Source organism: Lepidochelys kempii, chromosome 5, assembly GCF_965140265.1.
Source record: "Lepidochelys kempii isolate rLepKem1 chromosome 5, rLepKem1.hap2, whole genome shotgun sequence".
NCBI classification, from domain to species: Eukaryota; Metazoa; Chordata; order Testudines; family Cheloniidae; genus Lepidochelys; species Lepidochelys kempii.
Window position 1 is genome coordinate 39,487,385 of NC_133260.1, and position 23,545 is coordinate 39,510,929.

Sequence of the window (23,545 nt, forward strand, 5' to 3'; positions counted from 1 at the left end):
CGTATGTCTCCTGGGTACTGGCAGACGCGGTACGGCATAGCTACACAGTAGCAGCAACCCATTGCCTTCTGGCAGCAGACGGTGCAGTACGACTGGTAGCCGTTCTCGTCGTGTCCGAGGTGCTCCTGGCCACGTTGGCTGGAACCGTCTGGGCAGACATGGGCGCAGGGACTAAATTTGGAGTGACTTGACCAGGTCATTTTCTTTAGTCCTGCAGTCAGTCCTATTGAACCGTCTTATGGTGAGCAGGCAGGCGATACGGATTGCTAGCAGTCGTATTGTACCATCTTCTGCCGGGCAGCCATGAGATGTGGATGGCATGCAGTCCTTCTGCACCGTCTGCTGCCAGCCAAAGATATAAAAGATAGATGGAGTGGATCAAAACAAGCAATAGACCAGATTTGTTTTGTACTCATTTGCTTCCCCCCCTCCCCTGTCTAGGGGACTCATTCCTCTAGATCACACTGCAGTCACTCACAGAGAAGGTGCAGCGAGGTAAATCTAGCCATGTATCAATCAGAGGCCAGACTAACCTCCTTGTTCCAATAAGAACAATAACTTAGGGGCACCATTTCTTATTGGAACCCTCCGTGAAGTCCTGCCTGAAATACTCCTTGATGTAAAGCCACCCCCTTTGTTGATTTTAGCTCCCTGAAGCCAACCCTGTAAGCCGTGTCGTCAGTCGCCCCTCCCTCAGTCAGAGCAACGGCAGACAATCGTTCCGCGCCTTTTTTCTGTGCGGATGCCATACCAAGGCAAGCATGGAGGCCGCTCAGCTCACTTTGGCAATTAGGAGCACATTAAACACCACACGCATTATCCAGCAGTATATGCAGGACCAGAACCTGGCAAAGTGATACCGGGCGAGGAGGCGACGTCAGCGCGGTCACATGAATGATCAGGACATGGACACAGATTTCTGTGAAAGCATGGGCCCTGCCAATGCATGCATCGTGGTGCTAATGGGGCAGGTTTATGCTGTGGAACGCCGATTCTGGGCTCGGTAAACAAGCACAGACTGGTGGGACCACATCGTGTTGCAGGTCTGGCATGATTCCCAGTGGCTGCAAAAATTTTGCATGCGTAAGGGCGCTTTCATGGAACTTTGTGACTTGCTTTCCCCTGCCCTGAGGCGCATGAATACCAAGATGAGAGCAGCCCTCACAGTTGAGAAGCGAGTGGCGATAGCCCTGTGGAAGCTTGCAACGCCAGACAGCTACCGGTCAGTTGGGAATCAATTTGGAGTGGGCAAATCTACTGTTGGGGCTGCTGTAATGCAAGTAGCTCACGCAATCAAAGATCTGCTGATATCAAGGGTAGTGACCTTGGGAAATGTGCAGGTCAGAGTGGATGGCTTTGCTGCAATGGGATTCCCTAAGTGTGGTGGGGCCATAGACGGAACCCATATCCCTATCTTGGCACCAGGGCACCAAGCCGCCGAGTACATAAACCACAAGGGGTACTTTTCAATAGTGCTGCAAGCTCTGGTGGATCACAAGGGACATTTCACCAACATCAACGTGGGATGGCCGGGAAAGGTACATGACGCTCGCATCTTCAGGAACTCCGGTCTGTTTCAAAAGCTGCAGGAAGGGACTTTATTCCCAGACCAGAAAATAACTGTTGGGGCTGTTGAAATGCCTATATGTATCCTTGGGGACCCAGCCTACCCCTTAATGCCATGGCTCATGAAGCCGTGCACAGGCAGCCTGGACAGAAGTCAGGAGCTGTTCAACTACAGGCTCAGCAAGTGCAGAATGGTGGTAGAATGTGCATTTGGACGTTTAAAGGTGCGCTGGCGCAGTTTACTGACTCGGTTAGACCTCAGCGAAACCAATATTCCCACTGTTATTACTGCTTGCTGTGTGCTCCACAATATCTGTGAGAGTAAGGAGGAGACGTTTATGGCAGGGTGGGAGGTTGAGGCAAATCGCCTGGCTCCTGGTTATGCGCAGCCAGACACCAGGGCGGTTAGAAGAGCACAGGAGGGCGCGGTACACATCAGAGAAGCTTTGAAAACCAGTTTCATGACTGGCCAGGCTACGGTGTGAAAGTTCTGTTTGTTTCTCCTTGATGAAACCCCCCGCCCCTTGGTTCACTCTACTTCCCTGTAAGCTAACCACCCTCCCCTCCTCCCTTCGGTCACCGCTTGCAGAGGCAATAAAGTCATTGTTGCTTCACATTCATGCATTCTTTATTCATTCATCACACAAATAGGGGGATGACTACCAAGGTAGCCCAGGAGGGGTGGTGGAGGAGGGAAGGAAAATGCCACACAGCACTTTAACAGTTTACCACTTTAAAATTTATTGAATGCCAGCCTTCTTTTTTTGGGGGGGGCAATCCTCTGTGGCGGAGTGGCTGGTTGGCCGGTGGCCCCCCCATCGCGTTCTTGGGCGTCTGGGTGTGGAGGCTATGGAACTTGGGGAGGAGAGCGGTTGGTTACACAGGGGCTGTAGTGGCAGTCTGTGCTCCAGCTGCCTTGGCTGCAGCTCAGCCGTACACTGGAGCATACTGGTTTGGTCCTCCAGCAGCCTCAGCATTGAATCCTGCCTCCTCTCATCACACTGCCGCCACATTTCAGCTTCAGCCCTCTCTTCAGCCCGCCACCTCTCCTCCCGGTCATTTTGTGCTTTCCTGCACTCTGACATTATTTGCCTCCACGCATTAGTCTGTGCTCTGTCAGTGTGGGAGGACAGCATGAGCTCGGAGAACATTTCATCTCGAGTGCGTTTTTTTTTTTTTTTTCTTTCTAATCTTCACTAGCCTCTGGGAAGGAGAAGATCCTGTGATCATTGAAACACATGCAGCTGGTGGAGAGAAAAAAAAGGGACAGCGGTATTTAAAAAGACACATTTTATAAAACAGTGGCTACACTCTTTCAGGGTAAACCTTGCTGTTAACATTCCATACATAGCACATGTGCTTTCCTTACAAGGTCGCATTTTACCTCCCCCCACCACGTGGCTACCCCCTCAACCCTCCCCCCTTCCCATGGGTAACAGCAGGGAACATTTCTGTTCAGCCACAGGCAAACAACCCAGCAGGAATGGGCTCCTCTGAGTGTCCCCTGAAGAAAAGCACTCTATTTCAATCAGGTGATCATGAATTATATGTTTCAGAGTAACAGCCATGTTAGTCTGTATTTGCAAAAAGACAAGGAGTACTTGTGGCACCTTAGAGACTAATAATAATAATAAATAAATTGGTTAGTCTCTGAAGTGCCACAAGTACTCCTTTTCTTTTCATGAATGATATCTCACTCTCCTGAGGATAACACAGAGAGATAAAGAACGGATGTTGTTTGAACGCCATCAAACATATACTGCAATGCTTTGTTGTACAATGATTCCTGAGTACGTGTTACTGGCCTGGAGTGGTAAAGTGTCCTACCATGAAGGACGCAATAAGGCTGCCCTCCCCAGAAACCTTTTGTAAAGGCTTTGGGAGTACATCCAGGAGAGCCGTGAATGCCAGGGCAAAGTAATCCTTTCACATGCTTGCTTTTAAACCATGTATAGTATTTTAAAAGGTACATTCACCGGAGGTCCCTTCTCCGGCTGCCGGGTCCAGGAGGTAGCCTTGGGTGGGTTCGGGGGGTACTGGCTCCAGGTCCAGGGTGAGAAACAGTTCCTGGCTGTCAGGAAAACCGGTTTCTCCGCTTGCTTGCTGTGAGCTATCTTCTTCTTCATCCCCAAAACCTGCTTCCGTGTTGCCTCCATCTCCATTGAAGGAGTCAAACAACACGGCTGGGGTAGTGGTGGCTGAACCCCCTAAAATGGCATGCAGCTCATCATAGAAGCGGCATGTTTGGGGCTCTGACCCGGAGCGGCCGTTCGCCTCTCTGGTTTTCTGGTAGGCTTGCCTCAGCTCCTTCAGTTTCACGCGTCTCTGCTTTGGGTCCCTGTTATGGCCTCTGTCCTTCATGCCCTGGGAGATTTTGACAAAAGTTTTGGCATTTCGAAAACTAGAACGGAGTTCTGATAGCACGGATTCCTCTCCCCATACAGCAATCAGATCCCGTACCTCCCGTTCGGTCTATGCTGGAGCTCTTTTGCGATTCTGGGACTCAATCATGGTCACCTCTGCTGATGAGCTCTGCATGGTCACCTGCAGCTTGCCACGCTGGCCAAACAGGAAATGAGATTCAAAAGTTCGCAGTTCTTTTCCTGTCTACCTGGCCAGTGCATCTGAGTTGAGAGTACTGTCCAGAGCGGTCACAATGGAGCACTCTGGGATAGCTCCCGTAAGCCAATACCATCGAATTGTGTCCACAGTACCCCAAATTCGAGCCGGAAAGGCCGATTTAAGCGCTAATCCACTCGTCAGGGGTGGAGTACGGAAATGGATTTTAAGAGCCCTTTAAGTCGAAATAAAGGGCTTCATCTTGTGGACGGGTGCAGGTTTACATCAATTTAATGCTGCTAAATTCGACCTCAAGTCCTAGTGTAGACCAGGGCTTAAAGTGCCTTGAGAAGGCCAGTGAGAAAGTCCCTTTGTACTTAAGAATTTGCTAGCAGAGGCAGCTCTGTTGCTTCCTGCATTGACCACCTCCCCATCCCTGGTGTCCGTGTAAGGAATGGCTGTATCTGCCTTCTGTGGATGGGCCCTGGATGGGATAGGGTGGAGAGCATGGCAGTGGATGTCTGCTACTCCTGTTCCTCCACTGATGTAAGTTAACACTGCCCATATGAGCCCTAACTTTTGTGTTAGGGCCAGCTGGCTCTGAATAGAGAAGCCATAACAGGCTCCCTGTGGGCCCTCTCTTTTACTCTCTGAGCAGAGCTTGGATGGAATGGAGAGCAAAGTCCAAACTTCCTAATACTTCCTAGTGTCTTCTGCCACCTCTGTCCTCAGAGTGTGTGCTCTCTATTACTGGTAATCATGCTACTTTGCAGTTCCTCAAGGCCATTCAGCGTTCTTTCAAGTCCCCAAAAGATACAATACAATATTGCCCATTTTGAAACTGAAGTGAATGAATCAATTTGTGGAGTATCAGAAGTTGGAGTTTCTTTGTTTTGTATAGAAGAGTGTCCATTAATCTCAAGACACACCTGTGCACAGGAAGATCCTCTGCTCATCAGCAGTGCCTTAAATTCACAACTGACAATTGCAACTTCCGGTAGAGTTCTCTAACATTTGCATTGCCCTTGAACTCTCAGTGATTATAGCCATGCTAGCAGTAGCCTTCAGGGTGACAGACTCTTGGCCATCCCAATATGCAATCTTTTCAGGAAGCAGCCAGTGCAGTCAATGTCCTTGTGGATATTAAAAGACCTGATAATGGTGGTGACTTGGAACAAAAGCTGGTTGACTAGCTCTCCTTCCTCCCTTCTCCTTAAGATGCCTTCCTTTTGGGGTAGACATAGACATGAACAAGGAAAATGTTTATCTCCACATAGTATCAGCAAACAGGAATCGCTGATCTAGATCCGTAGATCTACCTCTACACCAAGGCTTTTACCAGTACAGCTACATCTGCAAAAAATCACATAACTAGTATTTATACTGGTAAGATTTTTAAGAATAAGCCAGCTCATAGGAGTCCTCTGTTTTAGTGCATGGCTCATAAGGGAACTGAACGTTATAGGAGCAGGGAAGGGGTGTGTATAATTCTTTGACATGCATAGCATATGCCTAGTACACTGCTTTGCCTCAAAGCAAATAACCAGTAAGTCTAGTTACTAATCACTCCCTTCATGCCAAGCACAGGAGGCTTTGTGCCACCATAATGATCACTACCTGTGGTTTACTCTACTTGTAGGTAATAATTATTTTTTGTAATATTTGAAAGGGGGGGGCATATTCCCTTCTGACTCATGTGTGAACTTCTCACATGAAACTATAGGAATTGTTCTCCTTGTTCTTTCAAATTACCTGGATAGCTCTGGAGAAGAAACTGGGGAATCAGACCATATCAACCACTGCAGAATGCCTGGCATTTGAGTTGGGTGGTGGTGTATGGCACGCACACTCATTTTTTCAGTATACCATGTGTTTTCACCTGGAGTCCTCTGGGTTTCTTCAAAAGCTATAAGCTTTTGTTTAGTCTGAAAATACACATACCAGTTATTTGCCTTGTTTAATTTACAAACCTTTCCCATTTTTGGTGGTGGAGGGGAGAATACAATGTTTTCAGACGTTCTAATGATTCCTCAATACTTGTCTTCCCTCCACAGAAACTTTAACTGAAACCTTTGCAGAAACCCTCTACTCTTCTAGCTAGTGGCAAGATTCCCTTTTTACTTTTGGGAACTGTTCTTCCCTCCATTTGGAATATGGCATTGTTAGGTAAATTTAAATCTATATCATGAGATATTACCATACAACAGAATGGGTGAAAGAAACACTAGTGTTGCATTCCATGCACAGGTGCATTTTCTTACTGTATAGAACTTGCAATGGTCAAGGGAAAAATGTACCTATGATTACTTTAAAAAAAAAAAGTTTGAAATGGCTAAGTGGAAGCCTATGTTTTGGGTATCTAGGTACTTATGAGTACAGCAAATAGAGGGAGAATATGTAGCTGTTTTACACTGAGCATGTGGGTAATTAATATTAAACAAATCTAGAATGAAATATTCTCTCATCCCAATGTGTAAGATGGTTTTATACTTGTAAGTACAAATATAGCCTCTTCCTATAGGGTATTACTAAAACCTAAGCATACCCACACCAAGTAGGTTTTTTTCCCCCCAAGATAATTTTGTTCTTTAGGGTCCACTTCTGCTTTGAAATATGACCAGGTAAAAATGGGTGTCACTTACTCAGATTTGTTCCATGTATATATTCATTCACATCTCCTTCATAAAATGAATGTTCACAACTTTTGTTTTTCCTGTTAACCCTGCAGAAACATAGTTCAGAGTTAGTTGGATTCTCTTCATCCTTCTGTGTCAACAGAACTGTTAAGTTTTGATCAGTTGTTCCTCTGCAATATCACTCAAGGCAATAGGGTTACACAGGTCTAACAGAGGCATTACTTGGCTTTCAGGATCTCTATTACTGCAAGTAATGCATGAGAAGTAAACAACTCAGCATCACTTGTAGATCTCAGGCTGAGTTTGCAAAGTTGGTAGTTAAAAAGCAATAAGATTCTTCTAAACTGAGCACATGATGTGGGCCTCATTGAGACTCCAAAAATGGCATTGTGGGGCTCTACTTTTCACTACTTTTCAAAATAGAACAGTGCTTGAACAAAATGTTGTATATTGGGCATAGCATGCTGTGACTGATTTCTTTAATACATGCTTGGTAGAAAGAATAGAATAAAGCAGATACATGTAAAATACTGGATAGAAGTTAAAGGGGTGTGATCCAATTCAGATAAATATAAGCAATACAGAACCAAGCTTTATCGAAGGCTGGGTGATGGTGGAGTGCATTAGGAGTCTGGCTTCCCACTTGCATCTTGTGCAAGACCCTGTCACAGCTGCAGTTCCTGCACATAAGGAGCACAGCATCTGCTCTTCGAGGCACCAAGAGAGGGGTGAGGAGGAGGCATGGCTGTGGCATTGCACTAGCCTGCACAGCATTGTGCACCTCGGCACTTGTAGTGTGGGAGGTGAGAGCACCTGATTGGCTCCCTTCCCATGTGTGTGTTGCAATCTGGCACTAGGTAAGCTTGGTTTGGGTTGCTCACACTTGCTGGAGCCCTCCCTGAGCTCCCCATAAAGTATTGTCACTCGACATCAACTCTTCCACAGGCTTGTGTGAGAAACTTTGATATAGCCCCTAACATGCAACTGTGGTTTGAGTTTGCCACAGTTTTCTTTCCGTCTTCTGCTTGTGGGGACCTTGAATCATCATCAGCCCCAATGGAATGGTTTAGTTTCTTTTTCTGTGATGGGTGTAGCTGTCTCCAACCATATATGCTACTGTGTTCTTGGTTTCTAAACCAAGTGTTTCTTGTTTGGTGGGAGTAAAGCTCTTTAGCCCGTTATCTATCTTGCTTAATCATTGAACAGAGTTGGCTGGCTGGTCTAAGTTGTCTGGCTCTTCCTGTAAAAGCATATTTTAGGATTATTACATCTATTTGACATTATCAAATATGTGTATGGCACCTACTAGGACTTATTTAAGGCTGTCTGTTTAAAGGAACACCAACTTGAAATCTTCCATTTAAAGAGAATTGAAAGTGGCTTCAGATAAATCATCTGCCCTCTGGTTCTCTTGCCAATTTATGTGGTTTTACAATCACCTTATTTTTTTTCTCTTTCTTTGCTATGTTGAACACAAATATTCAGGGGAAACTGACTCACTGTACAGGAGAACAATTAAAATTATATGCAAAGTACTGTAACATACATAAACAAATGGGAAAAATGGAGAAACAGACTGCAGTAATCTTGGATGTTTGCATGAACAGGTAAAAACAACTTCAGATAGGCTTTTTTAAAGTTGACAGTATCTCTATTCCTCAATCAAGCTTCAGACTTAGTATCCCAGTCGTGTGACAGGAAGGGTGAAAAGCTCCCAGATCAAGTAATCCACAATGACTGATGATAAATGAATTGAGCAGACAGATTTTTTGCCTCATGTAACTATTAAATGACTATTTACCATTTGTTTAGTTTCTGGCCTCCTAACAGCTTAACAATTACTGAAATTATCCTATTAGATTTAACCCCTGTGCTGCTGGTTGATTTCTGGGCTCAGAGTTCCTGTCAGATATTATGTTGTTGGGATGGCAGATCTGGTTCATCCAACTCTCTCTATATAGAGGCATTTTTAAAAAAAAAAAACTGTGCAAATTTTGAGATTAGAGCAGAGAACTGTGGTAAATTCTTTCTACTAGGTGACAACCAGTCATATGGGACTTTTCATGCCTTCTGAATTAAGTCTTTACAGCAGATGCTTAGTTAAGAACTTCTGTAGAGACTTAAGGTTAGTCTGCTCCACCATCCTTGCTAGAGCTCAGCAAAGTAATCTCTTTGGGGTGTCTCTGGGAAGATGCACCTCCTGAGCATTGTCCCTACTGGTGTAACAGTCACAAATTCAGCAACTTAGAAAAACTTGCTTTTGTGTAATTTGGACGCCACCTGGCATTAGATAGCCAAATAAATCTGGACTTGGTCCTGAGGATGGCAGAAGACACAAAGATGATGCAAGCAAGTGGTCAGCCCCTTGCACATAACAGAAGTGGTTAAAAAACGCTGTTTTAAATATGTGGTGGTTATTCCCAACTTTCACAGACCATAGTGCTTACTAAATATGAGCAAAATTTGTTAGGTTAATGAGTTTTGAGGGTACCCTGATTTAAAGAAAAGGAATCACTACACTGAGGAATTAACTGCAGTATATATCTAAGACCACAACATAGCCCCTCATTGGAGAGGAGCCTTTCCTCTTTAGGAGGAAAAGTATTCTCTGACTTCCCCCACTGCCTCACTTTCCTCTTACAGAGGTTTTGTGATTTGGGTGCAATGGTATGTGTCTTATTTGGGTGACTTATGCTACACCACAGCTTCTGCTTCAAAGAATGCCTTCTGAGCTATCATTTGGGAGTGAAGTCCCTTTGTCTGAGCAAAAAGAGCCTATGAAGGAAAGTATTAATTGCACACAGTCTGCTTCCTCCCCTTTTCTTTCCATGCAGTAACAATAAGAGGAAAAAACAAAAAAAAAAACACACCCTGGCCCTGGGGCTGCTTAATCATGAAAAGGTAACTGAAAGTGTACTAGAGGAAGCCAGAGGACCAGACTTGGAAGAGGGTGTGAAATATTTTGTTGAATTTGAAAGTGTTGCCTCTTGAAAGCAGAAGGGAATACACCATCTGCATTAAAGGTAACCATGTCACAAATTGTGTATTAAATCCTTCAACCAATACAGGTTTGAAAAGCGTTCCTGACAGCTTAGCAGGAATCCTTTACAAGACGTTAGGAAGTACCTTCTCCCCCTGCCCCCCCATTTCCCAAAATTACATTCAGACTAATTGCCCACACAACAACCTTCATTGAATTACCAGTGGGATTTTGAAGATGTACACAGTGCTAGCAGAAATAATTAAAGTGACAAACCTAAATCTTGATGGTATGATGAGTATAATTTCTTTGTAAACAACTAGAAAGACTGAATGAACTGCAAAAATCACCATAGAAAATGTGATAGTCATACTCTCATAGGCAACTTTAACTGAACTGCAAGCAGCGTGAACTAAAAATCCCATAAATGTGGAACTGTACCTATATTGACAGACGGTCTTAAAAATTGAGAAACATGCAAATGATTAAAAGGAATCTGCTTATTCTGACTTGGCATTTAACCATTCCACTCAAAACATTCCATTCCTAACACATTCCATTACTTGACCGTACCCCTAATACATTTAAAATTATAAAAGCCCTTTATTTTATGCTTAATCATTCAAAATTGGTGCACATCTACTCAGGGCAGTAGATTTGTGTAAGTAGGCTGGGACTCAGAGCGGGAACAAGACTGCTAAGACTACCTTCATTAACCCCATGTGCCAATGAGTCCTTCAGTGCTCTCCCTGCCAATATTCTTGCATTTCACATTAGCACTTATCAGCAGGGATCCTGTTTTTTGGCACCAAGGGGTTAATTAATTTGGCTATCATACCTGATTGAGAGTCTTCAAACTGAGTCCATGTATAGGTGTGGAAGATGAAAACCTTTCAAATTGTACTTATTTCTCCAAAACAACAAACTGGAATATCTTTCACAGTAAATGCAAGAACATGCTGCCTGTTCTAATTTTCAGTCGGCAGTAATGAATTTTCCATACATCTCAGCTGTTTACTATATGAACAGCTGACAAAAGTTCATGAGGCTTTCAGAGGTAAGGTGAGCTGGCTCTTTGGGTGGAACGAAGGCCTTTGGTGCTGAAAAACTGCTTTTTTAAGGCACACAAATGTCAAGGCAGCTGGCAGCATGAGTGTTGCAAATCAGAAATATATCTGGAAACGTCAGTTTCCAAAGTATGTTGTGGCTTTTAAGTGCAGGGAATTATTTTTCCCTCTTTAAAAATAACCTGTACATGATGGCTTTTTAGTGTTTCAGAACTCCATAATGTACCTAGAACTCTTCAGTCAGTGATGCAACCATCTTTAGTGTGTGTTGTTTATAAACTGGATTAAAGAAAGATGTTCCAACCATCCTTATATAGTGCCTGTCACATTTCCCTCAAAATCTGAACTTTATTTTGGAATCCTTTGGAAACAAGCTTTCAGGATAATCAATGCCTCATGCTTGTGAGCCCATATATTTATTTGCTTGCTTCTTTTTAATACCCCTTTTTTCTCTTCACCGCCATGGTACATAATACTTTACAGCTTTACTAGCACTTTTCTTCTGCTTAGACAACCTTAAAGAGCTGCTACTACTACTCTCCATTTTCTACGATCATGTTTTTTTTCTTCTTTGCTTTAATCAGTTGTTGCTCTGTGTATCTGAATCGTTGTTTCATCTTGACAGCTTTAAAAGGTATAGCACTCTTTTGTTGTTTTCCTGACCCACACCTTGGCAGATAATCATAGTACTGAAAAATGGCAAAACTCTGAGAAATGTATGTTTTGCTCAAAATTACAGAACTTAATTTATTTTTAGGGGGGAAGAATTCCATTTGGAGGGGGAAGAATGCTTACCAGGGCAAGGGAATTTAGTAGCAGTTCTCTGAAGTGTAGGAAACCTTAATACAACAGCACTATGCTATTACATGAGAACCAGTAAGCAGTATTATTTTCCCTGTCCTATCTAAAAGATGTGTAGAAAGTAAAAACTTTGCACAAATATTGCAAGGCACCATTTTAAAAAACTCTACTTATTCACTTCCCCAGAGAGTAACTATTTTTGTCTGACAAAGACAATTTATTTCTTTAATTATAAACATCATAGTAAAAAGTGAGCAACTAGACTTTTTTTTTGTAATATACAATAGTTATATACTAGAAGTTACCTGTGCAACTGACTTAATCTAGACAGTGTCCTTTTAACATGTACTGTTGAATACCTGGAATATTTATGGGAAAGGGCTATTTAACTGGCTGACTAGTTTGATTTCAGACCAATTAAGACTTCAGTGGTTAATTTAATATTTCTGAATTTGCTGTTAAGTGCTACAACATATAGAAATATCACATTCTAAATCAATTAACATACCCAAATAAATCATCTTAGAATGTATTATGCTGAAGTATTTTTAAATGTTTTGTATTTGGTTCAGTCCTGAACAGCTGTGGAAAATCTCTCAAAATAATGTACAGTGCTACATCAGTGTGTTGCATGAAATAGGCACTAAGCTTAGTTGCAGCAGTCTTTAGCCCTCAGAATTGCTTTTTCAGAGGAAAAGATTTAATGTGTTCACTGAATAGAAAGTGAACTAAAATTGGTTACAGCCATTTTTCTAAGCTCTTTACATTGCTTTTAAATTATTCTACTTTGCAGTTATTCAACTATGCTGTCCATAAACTTCAAGATTGTCATATTTTAGGATTCTTTTCTTAAAGGGCGTAGTGCATACTTGCAAAGCTGTTGATTTAGAATAGGTTACTGGCTGATGTACATAAGCTTTTCAAAACACAGTATGCTCAGCATTAAACCTTTGCAATAAAGATAACTAGAAAATTCAAAATGCTGCCTTACACAGGAGGACAAAGTTGAGCTGACTCTGTAACCTAGAGACAAGAATACTAAACTGTTTTTTTCCTCCCTCTTTTTCTTCAATAAGAGGAGAGCTTTGCATGCTGCAGAGGCAACATTGTACATCATGGATGAGTGAGCCTTTTGGCATTTGATGGGCACAACCTGTTAAGTGATCCAGAGCAGTATTACCTGAGTTCAGAAGAGAGTTCTGGGATTCCATCTGCTACCAATCTAGGCAGATACTCTTTTCATACAAACATGTCCCCTCAACTCTGGTCCTCAGGCTCCTTCAAGTTTTTGCTGTGTCCCTATAAGCCGCTGGGGCATAGGCAGCTTACCGACAGGGCAGAGCAGGACCTTGCTGGGTGGTTGGGATGGCAGTTCAGATAATGGCAAGTGAAGATCCAGGGATCAGACACCTATCCAAGGGTGAAGTAGGAGTCAGGGTCAAGGGGCCAAGCCAAAGATCAGAACTGCAGTCAGAAGCCAAAGCGTAAGCCAGAGAGGTAGTTAGGGGTCAAAAAACAGAACAGGGCAGCTACTGCCTGGAGCAGGACTTGGAGTGAGGACTGGAGCAGGAAGTGGCAGTGAGAGCCAGGTTGGTGCAGGCATGGTACACATTGAGCAGCCACTGTGCTGCTGCTATGCTCAAGTAGTAGAGGCTGGCTTCCTTGACCAATCAGGAAGTGCAACTGTTTGGAAAGGGCTCATTTGGCCCAGTTGAACTTTCTAGGTTGCCTAGTGACCACGCTGAGAGCCAGCTGTATCCTGGCAGTCCCAGATTCTGCACCAGCACAAAAGAATAAGGAAACAAGTTCACTGTCCACTCTGCATTCCCCATTATAGGATCTTCCTGTCTGATGTGCACATAAGGCCTTGCACACCATGCTGGACAGAAGGGGTGGGAGAAATATCACAAACGTTCTCCAACATTGCTAGCTGAATTAAAAACCGAGACTGCATCATTTTGGAAATGAGAAAAGGAACTGCTCTAGGTGGACTGAGTCTTGGAACGTGACATGAAAGCTCTAAAAGCAGCATATTCAGTCCTTGAATAGTCACTGCCAAACAGAGTAGCGTATAGTAGGACAAAGTATAGAGCTGAGAGGCTTCTTTATCTCTGCAGACTTGGGGCCTGATTCTGAGTTACGTTAAGGCTGCTTTACACCACTTGGCAATGTAAAGGAGCTTTAAAGTCTGCTTGAAGGCCCCTTTGCATTGTCAGAGTGGTGTAAGTGAGAATCAGGCCCTTAGGTGTTTAGGTTTTTTGAAAATTTTATCCTCATGAGCTGAACTCATTTTCAGAAGTGACTTAGGCACTTAGCACCAGATGCAGCTTGGCTGCTAGTGGGATTTTCAAGAGTGCCTAACTCCCATTGAAATCAGCGGAAGAATCCCACTAGGCACTTCTCTGCATCTTTGAGTGCTTAACTACTTCTAAAAATCTGGCCTGAAGTGGCTGTCTTTCTAGAGGTAGCTGCTTCTTGAGCAGTGAGCATCAGTGATAGAAATTGCAGGGGAGAAAGCAGAACAACCCCTTCTTGCCCCCTTCCTCTTGAACCTCTACCTATATTTGGCCAGGCATTTCCACCTTGATACTCAGTCCTTGCTGGCATCTTCATTAAGTTTAAGGTTTTTTACAACCATTATCAATGCACTTCAGGCCTATTGTCTTCCCTTTAATAATAATTTTTTTTAGGATTCTTAGCCACCAGTCAAGATGATAGGTTTCCCTGCCAATATTTGTCAAACTGACATGCCAATACCTGTAAAAGTCTTAGGAGCTAACCTTTTCTTCCTGAAATTTCTGTCGGTTAAAACCTATGAGCTGGAAAATGATGGTAACAAAGGTGCATCTTTGCATGTGGAAAGGGGAGGGCCTTCATAAAAGCATGGGTTTGGCCATTAAACATTCTTCCCTTCTCCATTCCCCAGTGCAAGGGATGACCCAGGTCTTACTGGAAATTGGGCAGGTCATTATCTGTAAGCACTCATGCTTGTGGGAGGTTTATGCCACATATGGTAAGACCAGTCAGCAATATGTAGGGTTGTAGAATCCTACTGCTGGAAGGAGGTAGCTATAAATCATGGAGGCATGAGACTAAGCTCTTGACACCTTAATTTTTTGATTGGGAGCTGGGATCGTTTAAAAAAAATTGCAGAGTACTAGGAAGTGAAAAGGGTTAGTGCATCACAATAGTTAATAAGACAATGTTTTATGGGCAGTTACCAAAATAGTATGTGCTACTAGTTGAAATGAGGTTCCTGTGTATATTTCTTCAGGTGACATTTGGCTATCAGCACTGAAAAGCTGAAGTGAACAGAAGCATATGTAGTAGGTACTACATCAGACCCTGAATTGATTTATACCTGGGCATGAAGCAGTCAACCCCTTAACACATTCCATTGGTAGAGGAAGCAGCAGCACATCTCCTCAGATGGCCACCATGCACACATCCAACCTATCCTCCACTCCCTACAGTGGCTTCCCACAGAATGCAGAGTCAAATTCAAGGTCTTCATCCTTCTCCTCAAGGTGCTTAATAGCATAGTCCCAGAGTTCCTAAAAGATCACCTAAACATCTGGGCAGAGTAGTGTGGTTGAGATCTCTGCTCCTTGGGCAAAATAGAGCAGTTGTCTGCAAGGGACCATTCCCCCAACAAGATTCTAAGAACTTCACAAGCTTCAATTTCAAATACAAGGTGCATTACTTTCTTTGTCTTGCACAGCAGACTTGTACTAAACAAATGTGTTAACAAAACGAACCTACACATGCAACTTCCCCTTTCCCTAGGGAGAAAGGGAAAGGAGGTGGGGGAAGAATCACACACAGTGCATCTCTGCAAGGCACTAAGATACCATGGTTATGACTGCAGTCTAAAAACTAAAATAGAACAGAGACATAAGTGGCAAGGAATTCCAAGTGTTAATAGTTTTGATAGTGTTCTATCCAGTTGACACAGTACATATGGCATAGCTATGCATTGTAAAATAGATGGCTGAATTCACTCCTCTATTTGTCAACAGAGGGCCTGGTGATGTTTTCATATATTAGTCACTATTTTAAAAAATGCGGGGGTGGAGGTGCTGACTCTCCATATTTTGATGTTCTAACATTTCATATGACCCCAAATAGGGCAATTGATTCTCTTGATATGGAGACTACAGTAAAGAACACTTTTAGAAATCACTCTATCCATGGAGCAGTGTAAATCGGGATGATTAAAATAATTGATCTTAGTGAATAGGTGACCATGATGTTTGTCTTTTTATTTAAATCAGCTTGAGGCTTTATGAAACGAATTTGAAAATGTGTGCTGCTGCAATTTTAGATTACAATTAATTCTAAATTTATACACCTAAAAAAACCCTACTGGTAGGGTATTACAGTTGAATTGTACAGAAGTGTTATAGGGTCAGATTTTACTGAGGTATTAAAGCACCTAAAGTTATAGACAGACATGGAATGGGATTTACAAAAGCTTTTATGCAAGTCAGGCACCTAACTAAGAGTCTATTTGTAACTTTAGGTGCCTCAATATCTTCATAGATGCGGCTTCCTGATGGAGAGAAGCGGGTAGTTGCTGCTGCTGCAAGTGCTTCAGCAGCTACGTGACTTGCTTACAGGAAAAGTCACATTGACTTCAATGGAACTGCAAGGATTTGGTATAGTACATGAGCCTCTTTCAAAATGGAATTAGTGACTGCTGTATTGTACGCTACTTTTAAAACTACATTATAGACTGAATTGTTTGGTACTGCAGTATCTGCAGAGAACATGGTTTTGAGGTTTTTGCGTTAATTATTTAAATAGAAATCTTGTTTAATCTCAAACAGCAATTGTATATGAAGAGATTGCCTCATTTTAAAATGGATCTTCATCTTCTAAAGCATAATTGCAGGGTCCATTATTCTTGTCTGTCTTCATTGCGTGGCCAGCAACTTGAAGTAGTTTGTGTTATGCTTATTTTGGAATAACAGTTTAGAAGCATGTGGGTTTTAAAATCCTGTTAGTTTAGGGCAAAAGAATGGTTGGTCTTGTGAGTGGAGTACTGTAATCTAGATAGATTAGGGGACGAGGTGTGTATATGGCCAGTTGTAAAAGGTTTGAGCTTTAACTACCTTGTGGTAATTAGGGGCTATCTTGTTATATCTATGAAGCTTTGAATAATAACTTCCCTGCATACGCGCTTTTTTTTTTTTTTGGCATGTCCTAGTCGATGTAGGTATTTAGGTCTAGCCTTTTCAAGCATTCTGTCTGTGTACTGTAATTTAAACTATAGATCAGATTTGATTATATAGTTTTTTTAATTCCTATAATCTGTTCAGATTGATTTATTTTCAAAATAAGTGTTCAGATGCATTCTTGTTAGAAATGTCAACTGAATTGCAGTAATCTGTGCAAGTCTAGAAGCCAGTTTACGTTGTATATGACTGACTGAAGTAACGAAGCAAACATTTGCAACTACCATGAATTAAATGGCTAATGTCACAGCACAACTTCTGTATTTAAACAGCTCCTGAAAGGCAGCTCCTGAAAGTGCTGACAGCATTGGGAGTACTAAGATATATTGGGGATGGCAAATGATGCAAGTTTCATTATAAGGCTGTGAGTATTGTTGTTTGTATTTCCATAGTTTCTAGAAGCCCTAGTGATGCACCAGGCCCTGTTGTGCTAGGTACTGTACAAACTGAGTAAAAAGATGGTCCCTACCATAAAGAGCTTACAGTCAAAGTTATAAGAAAAGAAATAACAGGTGGCTACAGATTGGTCCCTCGTACTCTGTATATGACACAGTGTTTGGTCAGTAGGATAAGGAGTAGTCTCTGCACAGCAGCAGCCTAACCATTGTCAAAGTTATTATAGGCATTGTGGCAAAGGAGTGTTTTGAGGAATTTGAAGGAGGATAATGAGGGTGAGGTTTAGGGTTATGGATGTTTATGGGATGCTCCTCTCAAGCATGAGGGGCAGCGGGGGAGAAAGCACAAAGGTGTTAATTTGAAAACGTAACAAATGGATGATGTACTCTGACTTAGAGTGCTAATTCATGCACTGGCCCTTTTTCACTAGAATACTAATCAATAGTTTTGAACTGAGTTTTGAAGTCTTGTGAGGATCTGTGTACATCATTGAAGACTTGATTAAAATTCCCATGCATTTCACATATAACGCCTAGAAATAGAGTTAAATGACAGAGGTGAAGACATAGCCTCCGTCTATTTATACTATGAAATCACTTTCTTAGGGTTATTAATGAAAGTGGACTCAAGTTGATTCAATGCTCTTTACTGTAAACCTACATAGGTGCCCACCAGGACTTTCGGTGGCAGGCAAATGAATCGAGGTATACAAAAAGATGAATCCTATGTTTGAGTTACCTAGTCTGTCTGGAATACTGTGTATAGTCTTGGTTACAGGGTTATTGGAATCCTGTTTTGCCTTCAGAAGGGTGCAGCATAACATGTGACAGGCGCAGTATTTTTGTCTTTCGTTATGAAGAAAGACACAGATGTTCTTATCTTGACTGCATTAAAGATGATTTCATAGTAACTTAATATTGGTGTACATAATCATGAAAGAGACTGATAGTTTGTTAAAATACTGTGCTCATCCTGGTGAAGAGTTCAAAAACTAAGGGCCAACCTACACTACTAGGAAATCTTTTTAAATGCATCCTGAAGACCCACTTTTAAACACCTGGCATTAAGAAGTGATATTTGCTCATTATTTTTTTTTTTTTTCCTCAAGGAAATGTTCTTTCATGCTGTAAACCTATCTGTGTGTGTAATCTTACTGATGTACAATACTGTTCTTCCCTTCTCTCCCATGCCTTCTACTGCTTTGTTGCCTCTTGTATAAAACTAGACTGCATGTTGTTGTTTTGTTTTCGGGGGTGGGGTTTGAAACGGAGATATGTATCTGTACTGTGAAGGTCTACCATATTTCATGTATGTCATGGTGGTCATGGAAGCTGTGAATTTCATGAAATGTGCCCAAACTGAGTGGTGGTGCAGTCTAGCACATGGGGCCGCACTGCCACTTGGGTTCGGTGCATGTACTCCCCTATGTCCGTTTACAGAGGGGCGGATGTGCCAAACCTGAATAGCTTTGCATCCACATAGGCCAGGTTGTAGCACCTGGAGCAGGGAGCTGGACCTAGTCCTGCAGGACAGGAGCCACCACTGCAGGATGAGCTCACTCCCCGCCTTCCCGCTCCCCCCCCCCCAGCCCTTTCTGTAACACATCATTGTTTTCCTGCACCTTTGCTGTGAAACTTATTAAAAATTGGCGCATAGCCCTAGCTATGGTTTCTGTGACTTAATCCTCATGAAACTCAATGAAGAATTCTAAATTTTTCAACCAATAAGTAAACTTATATAAATTTCTGGGCAAAGTAATTGAACAGTGTAAATAAGTACAGACAGTTATATTCTATCTGGAGAGTGAAAAATTAAATTGGTAGGATTGACCAGAAAAAAATTGGGCATGAGGAATTTGTGTGCTGGTTGATACCAGTGCAAAACACATAGGTGGCTCCCCCTGTTTCTTGACGGGCAGGTCAGAAACTGACAGTCTCCAGCTTTGGCTTCCACTAGCTATGCTGGTCATGTTCAGTGTTTTACTTGCTGAAGAACAGAGTTTGGCCAATGCAACCTCTGCTATTTTTGGCTCTTCAGTGGAGCTTCTGAAAGCTTTTTTTTTTCCATTTTCTAATATATCTTGTAAAATTAACAATAACAAAAGAGATTCCCAAGGACAGAGACTATAAGTACCCGGGGCGAAGTGGCATAAATGTACACCTCTTTTGAAGGTTCCTTCCACGCTAGTCAGCTTCCGAGTGGACAGATAAAACTTCTGACAAGTGATGGAGGCAACTAGATGGCAACCAGATGGTAATGACCTTGTAGACAGCCTTGTTGCTATATTCTTTAAACCTCTTGCAAAGTAGTGCATTTAGAAATTAATAATTAGTAGTTAACTTATTTTCTGTAATGTTCGCTTCTCTTGGATGCTGAATGTGATATTACCCATCTTTGTCATTTGCTTGGGTAGCGTTGAATCATTAAGACATCTTAAGTTTGCCCTTTACAGTCCCATTGCAGTGTTTCAATGTAGTTGATATTTCTAATGGTTGAGGGTTTTTTGTTTTAGTTGTACCACTGGTTAAATAACCAGCTTCTTTTCTCTTGGTGCAAATCAGAAATTTTGAAATGTACATTAGTGTTCCACAGAAAGTCAGTTACAGATGAACATCTGTTTTGTGTATGTAGTTAGATAACCACTTATGAATGATAACTACTCTAAAGCTTGTAAGAAAACAGTCCATTTCCCCTCAAGTCCTTTCTTTACCTGATGGTTTTTGTATATGGTGTAACTGTTTCTAACCACTGGTACATATGTCAGTACAAATTTTCACTCCTGCTTTATTGATGGAGCTTCTATGCTGGGACCTAGCATGCTGCTGCTGCATTCCTTCCATTCATTAGTGCATTAGGTTATGCTGCTTCAAACCTTAGTCTTGCAATTCTAAACAGTCAGCATTTCCTGGCAGGTTAGAGCATGCACAATAGAATGGGTGGTGGCAGACAATGGCAGAAACAAAGGTTTTGGTTAGTCTGATAAACTAATGTAGTTTATATAAAGATTGGAAAACATCCTGCACAGTAAACTTCAAGGTGTACAAAACAATTTGGTTTTTTCTTTTTTCTTTTCTTTTTTCTTTTTCTTTTCTTTTTTCTATGTGAGCTTGACATTTCAGAATAAGTTTTTTGTACTTAGTGGAGGCTTGTGAAACTATTCTTTCAAAAAGCGAAAAACCAGCTGTTTTCCCTGAAACAATTCATAATGAAACATAAGGGTTAGAACAAGACTTACCCCAAACTAATAATATATACTTACTTTTGTTCAAGCTATTGTGAAAGCTCACAGGCATACTCTTTGCACTGTTGTGAGTCTTCGCCAAAATAGTTCACAATGGGAGTGCTAAGGACTTGTCCTTGTGCCACACAAGCAGATTAACTGAACTGTGGGATTTTTCTTTAACTTGAAAAACCTCTGGTCTATTATGGGGGGGAGGGATAGTTCAGTGGTTTGAGCTTTGGCCTGCTAAACCCAGGGTTGTGAGTTCAATCCTTGAGGGGGCCATTTAGGGATCCAGGGCAAAAATTGGGGATTGGTGCTGCTTTGAGCAGGGAGTTGGACTAGATGACCTCCTGAGGTCCCTTCCCAACCCTGATATTCAATGGAAGCACAAGGGATAGGGAGGTCAAAGGCCAACATGTGTGTGCTCTGGTTGAGCCAGTTTTTTTTTATTTTGAGTGAAGTATTAATATGATTTTACACGGTCTAGAAGCTAAAAATAAATAATGCTATAAGCTGTTTTCAGTGTGCTTTGCCATCTATTGGGTAGTGGGGGAACCCTCAGCCCTTCTTAAATAAGCCTTCATGTGTTGGGCTGAGTTGTTACGGATTGCAAAATAAGTTATAAAAACTCAATAATTACATGTCCACACCATGCCAGATTTGTCACCTCACCTAGTTATTAACACAATGTTTTGTTGCCCTCTTTTTCCTATTGCATGTTCATACTAAGGCAGGATATCTGTTTGTTTGTTTTTAAAGTTTTTTTGTAGCAGGCTGCAACCCTGAGCTGGCTTCTCCCATCTGGCCCTTTAAATCACTCTCCACCCCCCCCCCCACCCCCCCCCGGCCGTGAAGCCTTTGAAACAAAAACCTTCACAGTGGAATGCTCTTTTTTTCCCTAGCTACCTGTTCTGTGGGTGTTTGGTTTTCCAGTACTTTTTCATAGTTTGGAAACTGTCAGCACAATTCAGTGAGACAAGGTAGGTGAGACCAAGTTTATTGGACCAACTTCTGGTGGTGAGAGAGACAAGCTTTTGAGCTTACGCACAGCTCTTCTTCAGGTCTGTGTGGCTCAAAAGCATGTGTCTCTGACCAAGTTGGTCCAATAAAAGATACTACCTCACCCACCTTGTCTCTCTAATATCCTGGGACTGACATGGTTACAACTATACTGCATAGCACATCTCAGCCTCATTCTGATTGGTCAAGGTCATAGGTAGTCCTCCTTTCTACTAGTCATTCTCCTGGGTATGAAGAGGCAGATTATATGCTGCCCTTGTTTCTGTCTTGGCTGGCTGAGAGGAGCACTGGTCCACCATGCATTATAAGGTTTGTGATTCCAAGACCCTAAAGAGAACAGTAGCCTGTCTTTCTCTCCTCCTCAACACCAAATGTTACCTTGAGACCTTTTCCCCTTTCTCAGCATCTGCCTCTGTCATTTCCTAAATCCGTGCTTGCAGAACTCCTGGAACAGGGTAACTTGGCTTGAGACTTTGTTCTTAAATTTACAGTGTATCCCAGTACAATTTTATACTACCTATCTTGCAAATGCACAGAATCAAGACAATTGGTAGTTCAACTTCTGTTTGTAGTATGGGTGTAAACTCACACCATTACTTGTATGGGGAGTGTTGGTAGAGAGGAAGTAGTTAAGGGACACAACAGTGAGGTAAAGTGAAACTTGCTCTCCCTAGGCCCCAAATGTACGCAATATAGGCTTCCAGAGAAGCGTATGTTTGTTGAACACAAACGAAGAAATAACAGGATGTCAAGACTATAGCCGTGTTTAGAACTAGCACAAAACATAAAATCAAGCCTTAGGCTGCATAAATAGAGAAGCATCAAATTGAAATCTGTTCTTAAGTAGAACTTTGTAAAGGAGTTGCTAGCTATAAAAGTTAGTTAAAATGAAAGCAGTATCTTTAAAAATAACTTAAGGCTAGTGTTACTTAGATTTTTAGATGTAGCTGAACGTCCATCCCAAGGCAGGACCCCTATAAGGTAGCTTTTTCTTTGTAATGGAAACCTGAATTGTCTGATACATTAGCTGAATTGTCGCCCCCCCCCCCCCCCCCCCGGGTTGTCAGTGTCTCTTTCAGACTCCTCTCTCTCCCTGGATTTCCCTTTTCACACTACTTATGTTCAAAGACCTTTGTGATAGCCGCTATCCTTGCAGTGGAAAAAGACTGAATAGCTCTTTTTGGAGTTCATCAACATGGTTGCTTAATGAGCTGTGTAGGAGGTGCCCTTGGGCCAAGTGAGGCTTTCCTTCTTCGGGGCTGAATGCACTGCTTCTTCAGTGTTTCATACCCCTACAGACCTAGGGAATAAGACCAAGACTGACTTCAGTTGTCCCAACCATTGTTTTGTGTTTTGTGTTAAGGTCATGTACGAGGTCCCAATAAGCATGAGGGACCCCATTGTACTAGACCTTGTACAAATTGATAGCATGAGACAGTCCTAGCCCCAAAATGCTTATAGTTGAAGATATAACACAAGTGGGTGTAACAAATAATGGGAGAGGAATAGTGGAGGACAAGGGTAACAAATGATATGAATAGGGGGTTGCACACTAAATATGTGGCTATTTAGATGGTATTAGTATAATTAAAGCAAGTATTCAAAACATTGAATCAGGTCTCCCAAAAGATCATGATTGGCTTTAAAGGTATGGGATTTTTAAAAATATTTTTTTGCCTCTGTTTTTTATTTGGGTTCACATTTTCATACTTTTCTCTGCAACAGTATGGAAAGAAGCTTGAAAATATAAACTCTGAAGGCTCAAACAAGAAGCAAATTAAAAGAGCGCCAAACTTTTTAATATATTTTTTTTAAAAAAAAAAAAGTGGAGCTTCTTTCAAACATGCCGCCTGGAGATGAAGGGGCTTTACAGAAATGCCAAATATTGCAAGACTTACGATAAAATCATGAGAGTTGCTAACACTGGTATTGAGCCACTTTCTTCTTTTTAATGGTAAGCTGGTAGTAAACATACAATAGGTAACGGTAAACACTACGGTGAAGTCGTAGAACCAGCCATCATTTGAATGTTTAATTAGGCAACTGGCTGGTATGTTCAA

General features: G+C 42.0%; 1 protein-coding gene across 3 annotated transcripts in view; it reads left to right on the forward strand.

The window, feature by feature from the left end:
• The window catches only part of ZSWIM6 (zinc finger SWIM-type containing 6), a 164,300-nt gene that overhangs the window by 19,515 nt on the left and 121,240 nt on the right, over positions 1-23,545 (forward strand). Inside the window, exon 1 of one of the 3 annotated variants that reach the window (XM_073344032.1) lies at positions 17,132-17,210. The exons of the other annotated variants lie outside the window; for them this stretch is intronic. The gene's annotated coding sequence lies outside the window, so the exon portion shown is untranslated. Of the gene's footprint in view, positions 1-17,131; positions 17,211-23,545 lie in introns of those variants that run through there. 3 annotated transcript variants of the gene reach the window in all.